Source organism: Eubalaena glacialis, chromosome 3, assembly GCF_028564815.1.
Source record: "Eubalaena glacialis isolate mEubGla1 chromosome 3, mEubGla1.1.hap2.+ XY, whole genome shotgun sequence".
Classification (NCBI taxonomy): Eukaryota; Metazoa; Chordata; class Mammalia; order Artiodactyla; family Balaenidae; genus Eubalaena; species Eubalaena glacialis.
In genome coordinates, this window is record NC_083718.1 from 34,578,667 (window position 1) to 34,597,694 (window position 19,028).

At 42.5% G+C, this 19,028-nt stretch overlaps 1 protein-coding gene across 3 annotated transcripts in view; it reads right to left on the reverse strand.

The window, feature by feature from the left end:
* The window catches only part of MDM4 (MDM4 regulator of p53), a 94,224-nt gene that overhangs the window by 40,829 nt on the left and 34,367 nt on the right, over positions 1-19,028 (reverse strand). The window lies entirely within an intron of this gene.

The following is a 19,028-nucleotide window of genomic DNA, read 5'->3' on the forward strand; positions in this document are numbered from 1 at the left end:
GTTGTGGCGCACGGGCTTAGTTGCTCCGCAGCATGTGGGAATCTTCCTGGACCACGGCTTGAACCCGTGTCCCCTGCTTTGGCAGGCAGATTCTTAACCACTGCACCACCAGGGAAGTCCCATAAAGCATTTTTAATGTGCTGCTTTTCCCAGTGAATTAACACAAACAATCCCTCTCTCCTATCTGGTACTCAGTAAATAAGACAGAATGACTGTCTTTCCTTGCTCTGATAAGTCATAAAGTCCATGCAGCCAAGTCAGCAGTAAACCTAGTTTATATGCAGTTTTTGTTTTGGGACCCCAGGCCAAGGTGAAGAAAGTATTTGTTGAAAAGAGATGAGAATGTTCATTCACTGTCTGTGTTTGGTAGGGGGAGGGTCTACCTGGCTTGGTGTTGGGAACTGAAGGGTGGCCTCCCTCTCCTCCACATGCAGTTTTCTGGTTTCCAGACAAACCAGGGTTAGGCTACCCATCTTTATGTGGGACCCTACAGGCAGCTCCAGTGAATGACCGCGATGTGGGACCTCATTCCAGCTGAGCACAGAAGTGTGCAGGAAAGAAGGGGAGATTGGGGCAGGACAGGTTCTGGCCTCAGTTGGGCCCTGCTTTACTCATTACAGATATTTCAGGCTCTCCCTAGTGCTGTGACCGGTCTGTCTGTCCTTGGTTCCACAAGGGAATCGCACGCACATCCTGGTTACTACTTGTACATCGAGCATGCTGGGAGATTCTAGGGACAATAATTTCTGAGTAAATTACCTAAGTGCAGAGGGTCTAACATGTGAGCTAGGAGAGCACAGAGCAGGGACAGGAAGTGGGAATAAGTGATTTGTGCATTAATCACAAAGCAATCAGTGGATGACAAGGGGCCCTGGAGCCACTGGGTCTGTCCAGCTGGACTCGACAGAGGGAAAGGTCACACTTGCTCCATCCATCACCAAGACACCCACATACCTGGCTTCCATGTGCCCAGGCCTCCTGTTTCTGGCTCAGCAGAGATGCTGCTCTGACCTGGCTCATTGTCCTTGATCCTCTGAGCCATCCTAGCATCCACATGCCCTGCCACACCTGGCACAGGCCACGGGGTCCCCTTGGCCAGCACAGTGCAGAGGAGGGCATGGCTTTGGCCAGTTAACCTTTAGGAAGCCATTTTGGGGTTTGGCCCTCCTCAGCTCCCAAAGTCTGCATCCTCCTCTTCCTACACCTTGTATCTTCCTGGTTGTCACGTGGCAGGGAGAGAGGGCACATTGTCCACTGCTCTCCCACCAACTCACTCTGCTGCTCCTCCCCAGCTTCCTCCTTCTCCTGTCAGGTCCATCCCTAGCCCTCAGTCCCGCAGAGCACAGAGGACCCTGCTGGAGGGAGCTCCTTGCCTACCTTCCCCGGCTCCTCTCTGGCTGTGCCCTAACCTCTTGGTCAGACCTCTTGGTTCCCAGGTTCAGATCAATTTGTTTCTGACATTATTTTCATGGCAAGTGTGTTAAGCCTTAAAGGGCATTTCCATTTGAAGGAGAGCACTGTCTTTGCCCAGATGTGACACTTGGCAGCGGATCTCAGCAGTGGTGACGGTTTGGGGGAGGAAAGAGTCTTGACTATAAGGGCTGGTTCATGGTTCAAATCCACAGCTCTGGATTCAGACCCTGGATTTCAATCTGGCACAACAACTTCCTAGCTGTACAACCTTGGGCCAGTCATCTAACCTCTTCTAGTTCCTCATCAGTAACAGGTATAAACATACCCACCTCACAGATCAAGGAGAGGATTTAATAAATGTTTATTTTAAGAACCTGGTACAAGTTTGAAACTGTTCCCCTTTGCATGGTAAGGTTGGTGCTTCTGGCATTGGAGAGGGGGTGAGGGGAGGTGAATCAAATTGTCCTCTGAAGCTGAATGCCAGGAGGGCAGGTTATTTTAAAGGTACTTGGCCCCAAATATCTATAGCACAGCACCCCTCTGGATTTTCACCATTATAGTCATTTTTCAGGGCAAGCATTATTGTTCCCCTAGGGTCCTCTTTTGAAATGTGAAAATCCTTGGGAAGTCAAAGTCACTAATACTGTAACGTGAGAAGTTTAATCAGATGATTTTGTTTATTTCATTTGAGAAAACACAGGGTGCCCTGCAGCTCAGAATCCAGAAGAAGCAAGGATTGTCCCAGCTATGGAAGGCACATTATGTGCCAGGCACAACTCTCAGAGGTAGTTATTGTAAAACGGTAATTTTTTTTAAAGGTAACATCAAGATCTTTGTACAAATATAAAACTAACACATGTCAATGATATCATTTAACTCATCAATTAATGAGGGATCTAGTAAGATGTTACAACTGCTCAAAAGAGAATCCAAAAAGCAGATGTACGGAAGCCATCAGGAATGCTGCAATTAATTTACTTAACAGACACAACACTGGTCAATATCCACAGGGCAATAATCGACTGCATCTCCACTGGATACAATTTGTATTTTTATTGGCAAAATCATTTGCACTATGATCAGTTTTCTACAATTTACAGAGTGGTAAAAGAGCTCAAAGACAATGAAAGGCAAAGATAATCCAGAGAGAAACTAGACAGGACACCCAATAACCTTTTTTGCCCATTTCAAAGTCTTTCACAACTTTTCCTAACATGATGACTATCTTCCTTTCATGACAAAGCAGAAACGACAGAGACGGGCACAGAAAGTGGAAAGGGAAAAGCCATCTAGTGCCAGCCCCATCGGAGTGCTGAGGAAGTCCATGACAAAGATGTCACATCTGGGATGAAATTAGGAAAATAAGAATGAGATAACTTTCTCATAAAGCTATAAGACTTTATTCAAAGGACCGTCCTTTATTAGAGATTATCTCCTTCACACATCTGTGGCATTAAAATGTACTTTCCTAGTTGCGGCATGCGGGCTCTTAGTTGTGGCATGCATGTGGGATCTAGTTCCCTGACCAAGGATCAAACCCTGGCCCCCTGCATTGGGAGTGCGGAGTCTTAACCACTGGACCACCAGGGAAGTCCCGAGTAGTTGTCCTTTTTTTAATGTATGTGTTTGATGAAATAAAGGCTGGCAACCCTATGTAAGTCCCCATCTTAAAAAAAAAACGTCATTTTTATTGCTGTGTTTTATTTTTAATTCCATTCATCTGCGATAGCCAAAATTCTGGAAACGCTGATTCTGTTCACAATTCTGAAATTTTGTGCTGTAGGTAAATTCCTTAAAGGATGATTCCTGAGCAATACTACCGAGGTCCCCTAGCCCATCAGAGTTCTCCTTGTAGTGGAGGATGGGAAGCTGATTTGGACAGGGCATCCAGATATGAGGCTGAATAGAGAAGGAAGAAGAAAATGATGACCCATGGTCTGACTCCCAGGGATGCCAGAGGGAGGTTAAGATGGAGTAGAGCTAGAAAGTCACCTTCCCTGGTGCTGGCCTCAGAATTCATTCTGTGCGTCGTGCTGCAGGCCTGTCAACAGCCTCTACCTACACCATCCTCCCTGCCCATAGCAGAGAAATTTTTGAGGCTCAATAAAACCTGGCCTATGCTGGATGTGGTCCAGGAAGGACAGGCAACAGGGCTTGGGACCACCTCCCTTCTGAGAGCCCACCCTAAGGCCTAGGGTATAGGGATGTAAGCAAAGTCAGGAAGGAGAGGGGTTACAGACTTCTGAAGCCAACGACTGACTAGACCTGGAGGACTGGAACAGAGACTTCCTGGCTTGTTAGATATTAACATTTGCAGCCTGGTTTTCAACTCCTCCATATCAGGAGTTTCGTTGGCAAAACTGTGCTGCCTCCCCCACATTTGCCTGCCCCACTGCTACAAGTCGGAAACAGCAGAGGCACTGCTTTTTTTTTTTTTTTAACATCTTTATTGGAGTATAATTGCTTTACAGTGGTGTTAGTTTCTGCTTTATAACAAAGTGAATCAGTTATACATATACATATGTTCCCATATCTCTTCCCTCTTGCATCTCCCTCCCTCCCACCCTCCCTATCCCACCCCTCTAGGTGGTCACAAACCACCGAGCTGATCTCCCTGTGCTATGTGGCTGCTTCCCACTACCTATCTATTTTACGTTTGGTAATGTATATATGTCCACTGGTTTTAAAGGCACAGTGCTGCCCGCCAGAGAGCAAGATGCCCTGGCGGCCCCTTCCCAAAGATCAGGGAGGGCAGGCGCTGGAGTTTGGGGTTTCATTCCCATCACCGTCCAGAGGGGAAGGTGGGTTGAGTCCGAAACCGGATCCACAGGCACAAGCATTCTGTGTGTCAAGCACTGCTCTTCCAAGTGCCTGCTTTCTGTTGGACTCACAGCAGAGAAAGAAAGCAGAGGGAAGGAGATAGTTCCCGAAGGTTTTCTTAAAAAGTGCATTTAAACTTAAGACTATAGTGCAGCTGAACAGCTGGATTGGAAAATTGGTTGTTTAGCTCTGCAGTCGGTGTCAGGGCCCACTGGCTGAGACAGAATAAAAGCTGTTTGAGTTTGTAAACTGCCAGTGCTATGAACCAAGGCAAAGGGCCTCTAGGGAGCGGGGACTCAGCGACCTCTTTTCCCCATTTCCACGCATCAGGGGGAATGACAGCACTGAGCTAAGGAACCATTGCCAGGGACCTGGGTTGGTAGCATGACAGGCAGTGGCCCTGCTCTAGAGTTTTCCTGTTCCCAGCTCTGCCTTTAAGGAATCACAGCCCCAGAATTCCAGAATCTCAGATCCAGAGGGGACCAGAGGTTGCACAGAATGCCCGCTTCAGCTCCCTGGACAGATGGTCCCCTAGCACAGATGCCCAGTGCCCCAGGGAATGCTCACAACTCCTCTGTCCCGATGTTTGCCAACTCAGATGGGTAGTAAATTTCCTTCTTGTGTGTGCTGAAACCCACATCCCTTCCACCAACCAGCATGGTGGGTATATCCCTTAAATGGGAATGGCCCCTCAGATGACCTGACCCACAAGTCACAGACTACTCAAATTCACCTGCAGGCATTTTTTTCTTGGCCTAACTATTGCTTAAAACTCCTTTGTTAAATCCAATATTTACTCCAGCCCCTGCACTCCCTGTTGTCCCCTGGCCCAGCCACTTTCCTTGTCTGTGAGACCCGGCTGGTCTCCAGAGGTACACTCTGGGTTTTTGCAGTGACCCTATATGAAGAGCCTCCTTGGTCTAGTGTTCATTCCCCTCCTTTATAAATTAGCCTCTTCCCTTCCAGAGCTGCACTCACCCCAGGGATTTCCTTCCTCTTGTCCTGCTCTTATCTCCATCTTGCGACCTTTATTAATATAAAACCAACCAAACCAGCAGAGCAATTTTACTATTCCTTTTCCTGTGCACGTGCATTTAAGTCAGTGGTTCCAATCAGCAGCAGTATCACCTCTACCCTACCTTCTGGGATTTGGGGAAACCGGGGGTGTTATCATAATGACTGGGGCAATTAATGCTTGGGGGCCAGAGATGCTAAGTATCCTGCTGTGCAAGGGATAGTCCCATTAAAAAAAAAAAAAAAAAAAAAAAAGCCACTAACCCTCTTGGAGAAACACTGATTTAAATGGAACTAGCTTAATTTTTTTCCTATATCTTTTATTTAACTTCTTTCTCTATGCCTCTTTAAAATGGGGATAACTTATTTCATTCACATAACACTACATTTCTTTCATAGGGTTGTTGTGAAGATTACACACGATAAAACAAAACAGATGCATGACACATCTGAGAACATAATAAATGTTAGTGATGATGGCTGATTTAAAAAATTGAGTGGTGAGACAAGAACAGGTGTGTCTACCCATGGATCTGGAGTCTAGTCCTACTAGAATAGCTAGTCTGCCATTAACCAACCATGTAATTCTGACCATGGCATTTCTCCTCTCCAAACAATGAGGGGTTGTTCTAGATCTCTGGAGACCTGTTCTTCCCAAATATTCTATGGTTCTGTGTTACTAATAAGATGCATGACATACCCTTTTGATTTTCTTTCAGGCTTTCCTAGCCTGGGCCAGCACTCCCAGGAACAATGTTGAAAGCTGACCTGAGGCTATATTTCCTCCTACATCAGGTTAAAGGACAAAGAAGACAGGTAAAGAAGAAACAGTGTGTACAGGACAGATACACACAGGATATCATTTCTTCCCTGAAGTCTGTGATATTTTGAGGGAGGCTGTGTTGGCTGGTGGCCTCAACTTTTTCCAGTTGTCTCCCTTCCTCAAATGGAGAAAGAGCTTTCTCCCCAGAAAACATCCTTTTGTGCTGATCACTAGACTCTCACCACAAAGGGATTCAGGGAAGCAGCTTCTGAGGCTCAGCAGTGAGGCAGAGGCTCAGAAATAGATCCCCCCACCCTCCCTTCCCGCCTGCTAGAAGGAAAGCTGACCATGATTGGAGGCAAGAGGACATCAAAGGGAAAAAACAGCGGTTCAGCTCATTTGAATAAACCAGGAAGAAAGGAACTGCAATCGCTTATTATTGAGAGAATAATTCGTACCTAGGTTACATACAGTATGAGGAGATGGAGCATGGATGGTAGAAATTAACAAAATAAAAATCAGAAATATAATCTTCTTCGTGCCTGGTGTGGAGTTAGAGTACCATTTACTCCAAATTTCTTACTTCAGATTTCCCTCCTGGATATTTGAGGAATCTTACAAATGATTCCTCCAAGCACCAGGAAGAAGAATATTCAAATAAGACTTGAACCTAGGGGGTTATCCTCAGGCAGATTCAAGTATGCTGTTTTAATGGCAAAGGGACCTTCCTCTTAGATTTTATAGATTGCTGGGGCCCTCTGGTGGAAGATAAAGGTTACATCTGCTGGTTAAAGGCCACAGATTTGATTGGTCACTCACGTTTGAGGAAGCTGCAGCCCCCAGTTCTGAGGTAAGCAAGAGAAAGAGGAAATATCAGGTGCTAAGTATCTCACAGGCATTACTTCATTTGTCCCTTAACGCTCTGTTTTCTAGATCAGGGAGCTGAGGCTCAAAGACCCTAAGTGAACTGCCTGAGGTCACCTGCTAAATAGCTAACTGGCAATCCTAATTCAATGCCAAGGATTCCAGAAATCCTGATGGTCACAAATGTTTTAAATACAGACAACACACACACACACACACACAGAAGAAAAAGAACACAGATGCAGTTATCCCCAGAATGTGTCCCATATTTAGGTAACAGCTTTATCCAGTTTTAAGCAGTGTACTTTGCTGGAGTCTGAATTAAGGTTTTTCAACACAGTGCACCAGAAGTTTCATGTTTCTTTAAATTGATTTGAATACATGGCTTATTTCCCACTTTTTCTTTTAAAGGTTAATGATGAAGGGAAAAGAGCCGCAGAGGGAGAGGAAGCAAGATGGGGCTACCCAGACCAAATGTGTTAATTAGCCAAGCAATGCTTCATATCACTTCCCCTCTTCGGGTGTTGAAGAAAATGATCTTTAAAGACACGTTAACCTAAAAGATTTTTTTTGCACACCTTGTCCTAAACCTGAAATGACTGCTTACTCCTCTCTCCCTTCTTTTCTCCACCCCTGAAAGGTTTTCTGTGTGTATGTGTGTGGCAGAAACATTTGAGTATCTAACTGAAATCTAGGAGTCTAGTAGGACAAAGCAAAAAATCCATTCTTATCCTCATGACCTTGCCCCAGCAATTGCCCACTGTTCCTCTCCCTCCCAAAACTTCCTATTATAATTATAGACTACAGCAGTGATTCTCAGAATGTGGTTCCTAGACCAGCAAAACCAGCATCACTTGGGAACCTGACAAATGCAGGGGCTTGGGCTCACCCACACATACTGGTCGGAACCTCTGGAACGAGGCCTAGCAATCTGCTGGCAAAGCCCTCCAGGTGATTATGATGCTTGCTAAGGATTGAGAGCTACTGCTCGAGAACAGGGTTCTTAACCTAGGGTCCACAGAGAGTGTTAGGGGGTCTAAAAGTTCCTTGGGTTTGCATATAAAATTTTACATATGTATTTACCCTTCCTCTGGAGAGAGGATCCGGAGCAGCCACCTCTTGACCCCAAACAAGTTATGGACTACTTATGACCCTATAACTCTGTTTCATGGTAAACATCCTCCTGCTTGCACCCACAAACTCTTCTCTTTCCTCCACTTCTTTACCTTAAAAGATACCTGGCTTTCCCCCAAAGAATCTTAGTGGTCATTTTCCCACACCTCATCTACCTTCAGTACAGGAGATGGGCCTCCCCTGTACTGCACCCCGACCATTATCCCTCTGCACATAAGTCTCTGCTCTTTTAAGACTTAAACGTATTCTTCTCTTTTCTCCTTCTTTATTATGTCATCTGCTGACCTTCCAGATACCTTCCCTCATTCATTATAGACTTTGGGTTCCTACAGTCCTGCCATCATCCTGGGTGATATCAACATCATATGAATGAATGATTCATCCAACACCCTAGCCTCACAGGACTGTCATTGACATATCAACATCAAAGAATTTCACCCCCATAACACTTCAACCACTCACTGTGCCAGGCCTGGGACTTGCCCTTACCTGGGATTGTACCAGATGGCTAAGGCTGAGTTACAGTGTGGTAACAAACCCCCAAATCTTGGTGGTTTCCAATAAAACGTTTGTTTCTCTGCCCACTGCAGGACAGCTGCAGCTCTACTCCCTGTTCTCGCCAATCTTGGAGGCAGGCTGAAGAAGCAGCCCCCATTCTGGGGTGCACCAGCCTTGTGCTGAGAGAAAGGAGCAGACTGGCCCCCTCAATGGTCCCCAAATCTCTCCTCAGAAGTAACATGCTTCATTTCCACTCACATTTCACTGACAAGCCTGCTGCGAGAAAGGCAGGAAGCACAGTCCTCTCCAAGGCCTGGTGGAGAGAAGAGGCAGACGTCTTTGAAGTCTTACTAGGACATCAATCTCTCTCAGAACGTGGCAACCTGTCTCTTCTGCTCTCGGTCCACTCCTACTATGCCATTCTTCCAATTTCATTAAGGCTTTCCATTTCCTATCAGCCCCCTCCTGGAAATAGTGAGAGTAGATACCCTGAACACTTAGTCAGTGCTGACTTGACATCTGTTATCCCGTGAGGTATCTGGGGCTTAGAGAAGTTACATAACCTGTCTTCACTTTCTTCTCATGATTGTCTAATAGATTAGAACCATCACTTCAACTATTAGGGAAACCGAAGGACCACGCAGAATTGCAAGCCCAGGTGGGGCACATGAATGTGTAGTAACAGCAGTCTGCAAGTTGTGTGATTTTCCTCCTGAAGCACTCAGCAGCTGGACCTACTGGTTCTCAACCAGGGGCGATTCGCTCCTTAAGTGACATTTGCCAATGTCTGGAGACATTTTTGATGATCATAATTGGTTGGGCAGGGAGTGCTACTGGCTGCTGGCATCTAGTGAGTAGAGGCCAAGGATGCTGTTCAACATCCTCCAGTGCACAGGACACCCCTCCCCACAACAAAGAATTTTCCAACCCAAAATGTCAATAGTGCTGAGGTTGAGAAACCCACGTCTAGAGATGGGGTAGTCTCAGGCACTTGTCTTGCAAAAGTTTCCTACTCTGTTCTCTCTCCTGTTCTCCAGAGTATCGGTTTCAGACCTTCTCCATTCTCTTCAAATTCTTATCCCAACTACATCCTCTATCATACTCAACTCTCTCCTTCCATGCTTTCAGCTACAGTCTTCTCAGGTGCCATTGTTTCCTCACCTAAAGGCCCTTGCGTGTCTCCTCTTATCTGTGGCATTCTTCCCCACCTCTTCAAACTCCTATCCTGCCTTTAGATGTTTCTCATTTCTTCAAGGAGGTTGTTCCTAAACCCTTGATTAAATGAGGCCCCTCTTCTATATTTCTCATAGCAGCATGTATTTTTCCAACATAATTCTTCACATAATAGTATGTGCTTAACTAGTTAGTTTCCCTAAGCCATGAGAGGAGGGTCCACATTCATCATCTTCACCACTGTATCCCCAGTACCTAGAAAGTATAAGATACATAATAGATACCTAATATTTACAGCCCAGGGCTTTCCTGAGCTCCTTTTCCATTTGAATCTCCTCAATGCACAAAATCAACACATCCAACTCATGATTTTTTTCCTACCTCATCACCACCACCAAAAACCTACACTTTTACCCATATTCTTTATCTCAATGAATGGCACCACCATCCACCAACTGTCCAAACCATCTTTGACACCTCCCTTTCCCTCACATCCACATTCATTCATGAAGTCTGTCACTTCCACCTTGATTTCTCTCAAATCCGTGCACTTCTTTTGGGGTTTTGTCTCAGACACAATGGTTCTAACTGCTGACTCTTCACTTCTTAGTTGCCTTGGACAGATTAATTTTGCTAAGCCTTAAATACCTCCTGGGATAATAGATGCCAAGTCAGCACATACTAAGTGTTCAGTAAATGTTACCTATTATTCTTTCCAGTTCCACTGCCATTGGCTTCGGAGTATCATCATTTCCAGCCCAGATTGCTGCCACAGCTTAATTGTTCTCCCTGCCTCTGATCTAGCCAGCACTCCAGTCTCTTATCAACAATGTAGCCAGAATGATCTTTCAAAAATGCAAATGAGATGTCACACTCCTGCTTAAAATCCTTTGATGGCTATCCACTGCCTTTAGGATAAGGTTCAAACTTGTTAGCTTGGCTTATCACATCTTCCAGTCCCATTACCCAGCCCCTCCAACACTCCAATCCCATCTCGCGTCACTTCTCCAGTCACATCGTTCGCTCCAGTTATGCGGAACAACTTTATGTTCCCAAACAAGCCATTCTCTTACCTGCAGTACTTTCATTACTGCTTCCTCAGCCCATGTGGAAACTGTCTTCTGTCCCTAACTTGACTGGTAGACTGTTAGGCAACTTGAGGGAGCTTCCTTATTCACTGTGGTATTCCCAGTACCAAGTAGGCTCTGGCTCCTATTAACCCTTAATAACTTTATTGAATGAATTTAACTCTTATCCTTTATTTTGAAAAGAAAGCAAAAGGAAAACATTAATCAAATGAATTTAGGGTTGGAGATGTACATAGCAAGATTATCCCTGTATCCCCAAACCTGTAATGACCTGAAATCTTTCTAATAGCACTAATGCTTTTTATACCTTTAGAGGTTGGATTTGAGCAAATTCTAGCAAACAAGCACTGGCTGGCTAGGCATTCGTCTGCTAATGACAGATTAGCTCAGTTACTAGTTTCAGCTTGCCTTCTTCTAGTCTCAAGACTACATTCAATAAGGATGATAAATCTGCAGTACCAGGAATCAAGGTGAGTAGGATACAAAACCCAGGAAACAAAACATGGTATGCAGTTGTTATTATTAAAAAGTAACTTTTGGGACTTCCCTGGTGGCGCAGTGGTTAAGAATCCGCCTGCCAATGCAGGGGACACGGGTTCGATCCCTGGTCCAGGAAGATCCCACATGCTGCAGAGCAGCTAAGCCCGTGCGCCACAACTACTGAGCCTGCGCTCTAGAGCCGTCAGCCACAACTACTGAGCCCACGTGCCTAAAGCCTGTGCTCCGCCACTATAGAAGCCACCGCAATGAGAAGCCTGCGCACCGCAACGAAGAGTAGCCGCTGCTCCCCACAACTAGAGGAAGCCCGTGTGCAGCCACAAAGACCCAACGCAGCCAAAAAATAAACTAAAAAAAAAATAACTTTTTTTAAGAAGTCACAAAACATGGGAATGGTTGTGTGGACACAGAAGCTGGCCTCATCCTTGTCTCTAATGCTCCTCTTGCTTTGTTTTCATTTTTAAAATGCCATCCCTACTATTTCCACTCTCTCTCCCACCCCACCCCCAGGCCTCCTCATACAGGTGTATACTACTTACCTCTAGGGGGATATCATTTGTATGGCAGCGTATGAAAGGTGCGCCCAAAAGTTGTGCAGTGAGCACCAATCTGTGCCTACTGTGTGACAGCCGTAAGCTCAGGACAACTGACCAGATGCTTTACCCACCTTAATGGCCTCAGCTACCAGAGAATGATCTTTTGAAAAGCATGTGGGCTAGCCAAACTCTTTATGGGAAGGTTCGCTTTTCTTTGATATCCCTCCAAAGAACAGAACCTGGGGGTCACAGACCAGTTTCAATGAAGCTCCTGAAAATGAATATAAAATGTTGTACTTTTTTTATGAGATTTCATAAGTTTCATTAGCTTTTCAAGGAGGGCTATATTCCCAAAGTTTAGGATCCACTGCTAGAGACCCTAGCACATGCTAGGCATACAAGTAATCATTGCGTACTTTGTGACAAGCCCTCAGTACCTTTCACACTAGCCCCAATTCAAAAACACAACAAAATAGAACTCTGCACTTGGCACCTCTTCATAAACTCAATAGAGGCAAATCCATTGTCACCATTTGAAATCTCTTCAGTAGCAAAGAGGGTGGTGGACAGGTTGATATATTCATGGGTTCAGAAGAGTTTGGCAGTCTTGGGCCAAGAAGAGGGCTTGCCTTAAATCATTCTAGACATGCAGGTGCTGCTGTATCTGCTCTAATTCTCAAGGGCTCTAGTGGGGGAAACTCCACAATTCACTGCCTTAGCTCAATGCTAAAAGTACTCTGCAAAATATTGAGGTTTCCTTCAAGATTGGGAGCCTAAAAATGAAATACAGCAATTACTCTAATAGTTAACTGTGTGTATGTTGATTGGAGGTGGGGGGGGGGATTAAAAGTTGTTTTTGAGTACAGTAACTTCTATTTATTCTCTTCATTCCTGTCAGACCAAAGACTATATAAAGACAAAAGACAAGATTTTGCTACATACAAAAACAATTACATATTTCCCCAATAATGACACCATGAAATGGCAAAATGAAAAATATTTAATACACAAAAAAAGCACAACAGAATCAACAGATATTAAAAGCATTACATAGTGCAAACACCAAAAAGATACAGAGCTATTAACTTAGTGGTGCTTATAAAGATTAGGCAAGAACTCATGAAAATATCTCCTTTTCTCATTTGGTGGGCTGGTCACTATTCAGTTATTTTAAATTGCCTTTTTCTTCCCATTTTATGAAACCACATTTCCTACTCCTATTAATTATGACTACCTAATCAGATATGTTATTTGGAAAATTGCATGCTTTCTGTATACCGACTGCATTTTATGCCATCTACTCAAGTGCATGTAAGACAGAATTTTTTATACCAAGACCATAGCAAGGCAGTTGTAGCTACTAGCCCAATCTACACACACACTTCTCTCAGAACCTAGAGGCAGAACTCTCCTAGACAAGAGCTCATGTCAAGCAAAGGATATCTGAGCTAGAGGCATGGGTAAAAGGAAGCAATATAGGCTCTGCTAGGCAGGCACAAAGGGGAGTTCGTGCTCAGCTTCCAGGACATGAGGTATTCTGAATATATACCCCAGAGCTTGGTCTACCAAAAGCGTAACAACTTCTAGTATCTTATTCAAGGCAATTAGAGGTTCTATTGCGCTCCCACACTTAATCCCCACAACAAACTATGAGGTAGAAAGAGTAGTATGTGGACTCATTTTACAGATGAGAAAAATTGAGGCTTAAGAAGGTCAAGACTGGGACTCACCATGGTGGAATAATCTTACTCCTTATCTCTATCCAAGAGGCACTTAACAGCGCCTAGCTATAGACTAGGAGAGAGTTCTATTCAAGAGGCTGCCTTGCCAAGTGCTGAGGAAGCCAGAAACATTTCATTCCTCCTTTAAAACATGTTCTGTAACTTTCTAAAGGGGGAAAGAAAAAACCAAAGGAGACATTTTGATTCTTTATGAAAAAGGAAGTGGAAAAAATGAGGCCAACTGTAGGGAACAAAATGTGCACATTGCTATATTTAAAATGGATAACCAACAAGGACCTACTGTATAGCACAGGGAACTCTGCTCAATGTTATGTGGCAGCCTGGATGGGAGGGGACTTTGAGGGAGAATGGGTACATGTATATGTATGACTGAGTCACTTTGCTGTGCACCTGAAACTATCACAACTTTATTAACTGGCTATACTCCAATATAAAATAAAAAGTTTAAAAATAAATAAATAAAATGGATAACCAACAGAGACCTATTGTATAGCACAGGGAACTCTGCTCAATATTATTTAACAACCTAAATGGGAAAAGACTTTGAAAAAGAACAGATACATGTATAACTGAATCACTTTGCTGTATACCTGAAACACACTGTTAATCACCTATACTCCAAAATAAAAGAGTTAAAAATTAATAATAATCTTCCTGTAGGAAGAGGACAGGCTGACCTCAATTTCTAAATGCTGAGACAACAGGGGAACTAAATCCCCTGTTGCCCCATCATACACACAAATCCTCAACTACTGTTGTCTTGTACTAGATGGTAGTTCTGATGTCACATCTTTCATTCTTATTGCTAGAATCTACCACCTAACTCTGCAAGAGAAACAATCCCCAGGACTGGCTGGAAAAGAGGAACCTTATCTAAAGATACTGTAGTTACAACCACCCAAGGGGTAATACAGAAGGCCTTTGGTATAAAAGCAATATCCAGAAGTAGATAATAACTTTGAACTCCAAGAAAAAAGAGCAACAGGATGGAAGGAAGGAAGGGGAAATGTCTGACATCAAAGTACTTACTGTTTAAAAAAAAAACAAAAATGCCTTAGGATAAGAAATTAGATGCTCTAATAAACTGTTATAATAATGTCAATTTGCCAAATTACAGCAACTATTCGAGAAAGGAGTTGCTCTGACAGCACTATTTGGCCCTTTTTAGGATCCTTGACCCATCCTGCCCCAAGAAATGAGGAGTTCTACTTGCTGTGCCATGTTCCCAGAAGACATTTAATAAAGATCCTGAATGAAGGAAAACAATCTGAAGAAGCAGCATCTTGGATTTCAGATAAGCTACCAAGATATACTAACTACCTCTTTCTGCAGATACACTTCTTTCTCTGTAACATTTCAGTCATTCAAAAGGCTCTTGAAAGAAGTACAGTAAACCCAAGTGTAGGTTTATTATATGTTCTTTAACAATGCCACATTCACCAATAGTAGAATTATTTGGGATTGCACGTTCATTGCATTAAAAGATCTCAAAATGCTAATAGGACATTCTCCCATAGGAGAGAAGAGGTCTGTGGCTCTTAAAGAAAGAATATAGCAATGGCAAACAAGGAAAGCTCTGTCAACAAAAAGGATATCTCAAGGCCATCTGGAAAACTGTCTTCAGATTAGGTCTGGGGAGCTACTTGAACCACTACCTCCGATAATCCTCATTTCCAGTTTAGCTTTAGGGTCCTCTATATTCCTCCTCAGCTAATCACAAATCTGGGAAATTCCAGCAAAGTAATCTCGGCATAGCGTATGGCAGTGCAAAATTTCAGACATTTGTAAACACTGTACATGTTACTTTTGGCACAGGGGAGAGCTTGCAGGTTCCTTTATCTTTGAAGTACAGATTGTAAACACAGCCTGTCCACAGACATTTTTAGCAAAAGCTTTAACAGTCTTGATAGTGTGTGTGCACACATGTAAACCCATGAAAGGGAGATCTGCCAAAATGAATTCTTTAGGACATGGGCCTGAATAATTTAAGCAGGTATCTGGCTAAATGGAAAACAACAGATTCACAGTATCTAAAATCATATACTTTCAGAAGTTCATATAACTCTCTGTAGGAATAAAATCAAATAGCTGGTTAACAGGTTTCCTCCTTTCTAAAGAAAACCAAGAGGTAACGCTACAATAGCTTTGTAGAACGCGAGATCTTAACATTTACTAATTTCTCAGTGACTGTCAAAGGAGCCAACATTGCATTGAACTGACATTAAAAAAGTTTACAAATGATCCTGACCTTTAAAAATAAATTCTTACAAACAAAATAATGTCCCACAAAGCATTACATACATCTAAATATACATAAATTATTATTAAAACACAACTGAATATTTCAAATGCTTGGCAGTGATTCCATCTTATATTATACAACTTCATGGCAGTTTGGAAGCTGGCCTGGCTGGACACTGACCACCGTTCAAGCCTAGGACTGGGAACCTATGATATTCCATAGATGGACTGTGAAGAAATGCTTATCAGTTTAAAGCCTTGATCTACGATTTTTATAAAGTCTGATTTAAGTATTAAATACAAAAGCATACCAAATATTATAATTACGGTGCAAGTAAAATGCGCTAACAATAAGAGACGGAAGACATTTTTAGCTATAATCTAGAAATTCACTGCTTTTCTAAGGATTTGTCATTTCTGCTCTGAACATTTTGTCTGGGATAACATGGTCATAAATATTAATTTATATAACTAAAATAAGAAATTTAATGCTAATGTGGGATGATTTCATTAATCACAAGTCTATGGCATGATGCAGCGGAAACAATAAACTCCACTGACACCTACTTTAACAGATCCTTTCCTCACAATTAAGATTTCAACCCAAGCATGGCTTACCTATAACTAGGAAGACCATAATAATTTAATGTCCAAAAGAAGACATCTGAGAGTGAAAGGGGAGCAACAGAGATGAACTGGATAGGATGCTGAAAAATAGGGGTAAACTGGCACTGTCTACAGAAAACCAGAGTACATAGTCACCCTAACTACAAAATAAATGACAATGTTTGGAAGTCAAGAGTTTCATCATCACATAGCAGTAAACTATGAAGTCTTCAAACACAAACCATGTCTTGCTTATCTGTACCGCAGTGACATTGAAAAAAAGAACAAAATCAAAAACAGATCAAGAAGATGGCTTAAAGATTCTTGTGGGTGAAGAATTGCTCTGATAGTTCTATTTGGCCCTTTTTAGGATCCCTGACCCATCCCACCCCAAGAAACAAGGAGTTCTACTCGCTGTGCTATGCTCCCAGATGACATTTAATAAAGATCCTGGATGACGGAAAACAATCTGCAGATGCAGCATCTTAGATTTCAGATAAGCTACCAAGAAACACTACCTACCTCTTTCTACAGATACACTTCTTTCTCCTTAATATTTCAGTCATTCAAAAGGCTCTTGATAGAAGTAGAGTAAACCCAAGTGTACATTTATTGTAATACTTTCAGCTCAAATGCGCAGCTTAAGATCTTCTAAGTAAAGTACTTACTGCTAATGGGGACAGTAAAAACTAAGGTGACCCAAGGGGAAAAGAAATTAAGTAGAGTAACATAAGAGGATTCTGTGCTAGGCAAGGATGCACCAAATTAGCATCAAACATCTACACACAAATAAAAATTAAAAATTTATTTTTCTAAAAAACTGCAACTTTATAAGGAATCAGAGGGTACAAGTGCAGATCCCAGCTCTCCCTGCTCCTTCTTTATCACTTGCAAAAGCAATTAACTGGCAAAAATAAAACAAAATCGAGGGCTATCAAACTATTATGAAGAGAGTAATGGTGGGGGGGAATTAGGGTAGAAAATTATTTAACTTGCTGAATATTTAGAGCATTTACCGTAGTCTAACAAAACACTGAACAGTCTAACAAAACACTGAACTTGAAGAACTGGTTCTACTTATTGGGGGAAAAAACCCTTGTCTCTAATGCCTGGAGAGAGCCAGAGACCTGAGTTTCATTCCCCAAGAAGAAAAAATACTGGAGAAAAGAGTTCAGATTCCTCTGCCATCTTTACTTGTCTTCCCAATGGGAGGAGTAACTTATCTGATTATATAAGAGAGCTTGACATTTACTGTGCCTTTTCTCTTTGGGGAGAAAGGGTTAAAAGTCTCTGTTCTCTCTGAAGTCCTATTTTGGCATCAACTCATATTCTCCAATAATATTTTAAGGTTATTAGTTGTTCCAAATTCAATAAGCACCATCATTTAACAAATAATGAGAAGCAAGCAACTATGGTTTAAAGGTTTACTGCAAGAGACTTAGATTCTAGTAATAGCTCTATCACTAGCTGTGACTTTCAGCAGTCATTTATCCTTTCAGCCTCATGTGCAAAATAAAAGGGGGTTGAGTAGATGAGTACATTCTAATTTTAAAGTTCTATGAGTTTAACAAAACTTCTCTAGAAATTAAATACAATGCTAAACAAAGGGATCTTGTTCTACTTCTTGTACCTGAAAACACCCTTCTGTCTAGGGCATGGCAGGGCTTCCAAAAGTGTGGTTTGTGAACAACTTGCGTCAGCTTCCAGAAACACTTGTTCAAATAGAAATCCCTGGCCCAGACCTCAGGGATCAAAGAGTCTGTGTGTGCGCGCACTCCTGTGAGTGCATGCACGTGTGTGTGTTTGGGGCGGGGGGTTGAGATGGGCGTGTAACAAGCAACACAGGTGATTCTTATCATCCTTAAAACTGATAATTCTAGGGCCTTGGTTTTCAAAATGACTACATTCATACCGGTACTCAGGCATACACCAAGATTTTTTCCACAAGGAAAGCAGACAAGAATATCTGTAAAGAAAACAACTTAAAGATCTTCAATTTCCATATGTATTATCCTAAGATTTACGTGATCAGATAAGGCCTCTTCAGAGCTATCATTTCTCTTTAATTACTTTCCTTTTCACAACTGCTATACTATTTTCAGAAGAAAGGCTGCCTCTCACCCACCTAAAATCTTACTATGGGGCATTGCCTCAGAATGTAAAAAACCTCAGAGGCATCAAACAAAAAGACAAAAAACCCCTAGCAGACTCCCAAGAGACAGGAGGAAAGAGTAAAGCAAAGAGAGCTTTGGTTAAAAACTGTGTGCCTTATCTTTTTTAGAACTGTCATTGAGAAGAGGTTGTGCCACAGATGTATATAATACATTTAACTGAATTAAAAATAAAGTCAAACACTTTGACTGAAAATGAAATCTGATTTGGCTGATTAGTTTTATAATGAGAATAAGCTTTGCCAGTTTATATGACCCAACTTTTTCTATAAATTCAATCAGCTAAATCTACAGCTCCAAGGTTTGGGCAAAAATATCTTTAAAGGACATCTACAATATACTGGATGATACATCCTCTGTAAGTACTTAAATTTATTTTAAAAATTTAGAAGTCAAATTAAACATGTGCAAAAGGAAAACTAATAGAATGTGAGAGCCATGAAATGGTGGAGGAACTGCCTGGAAAG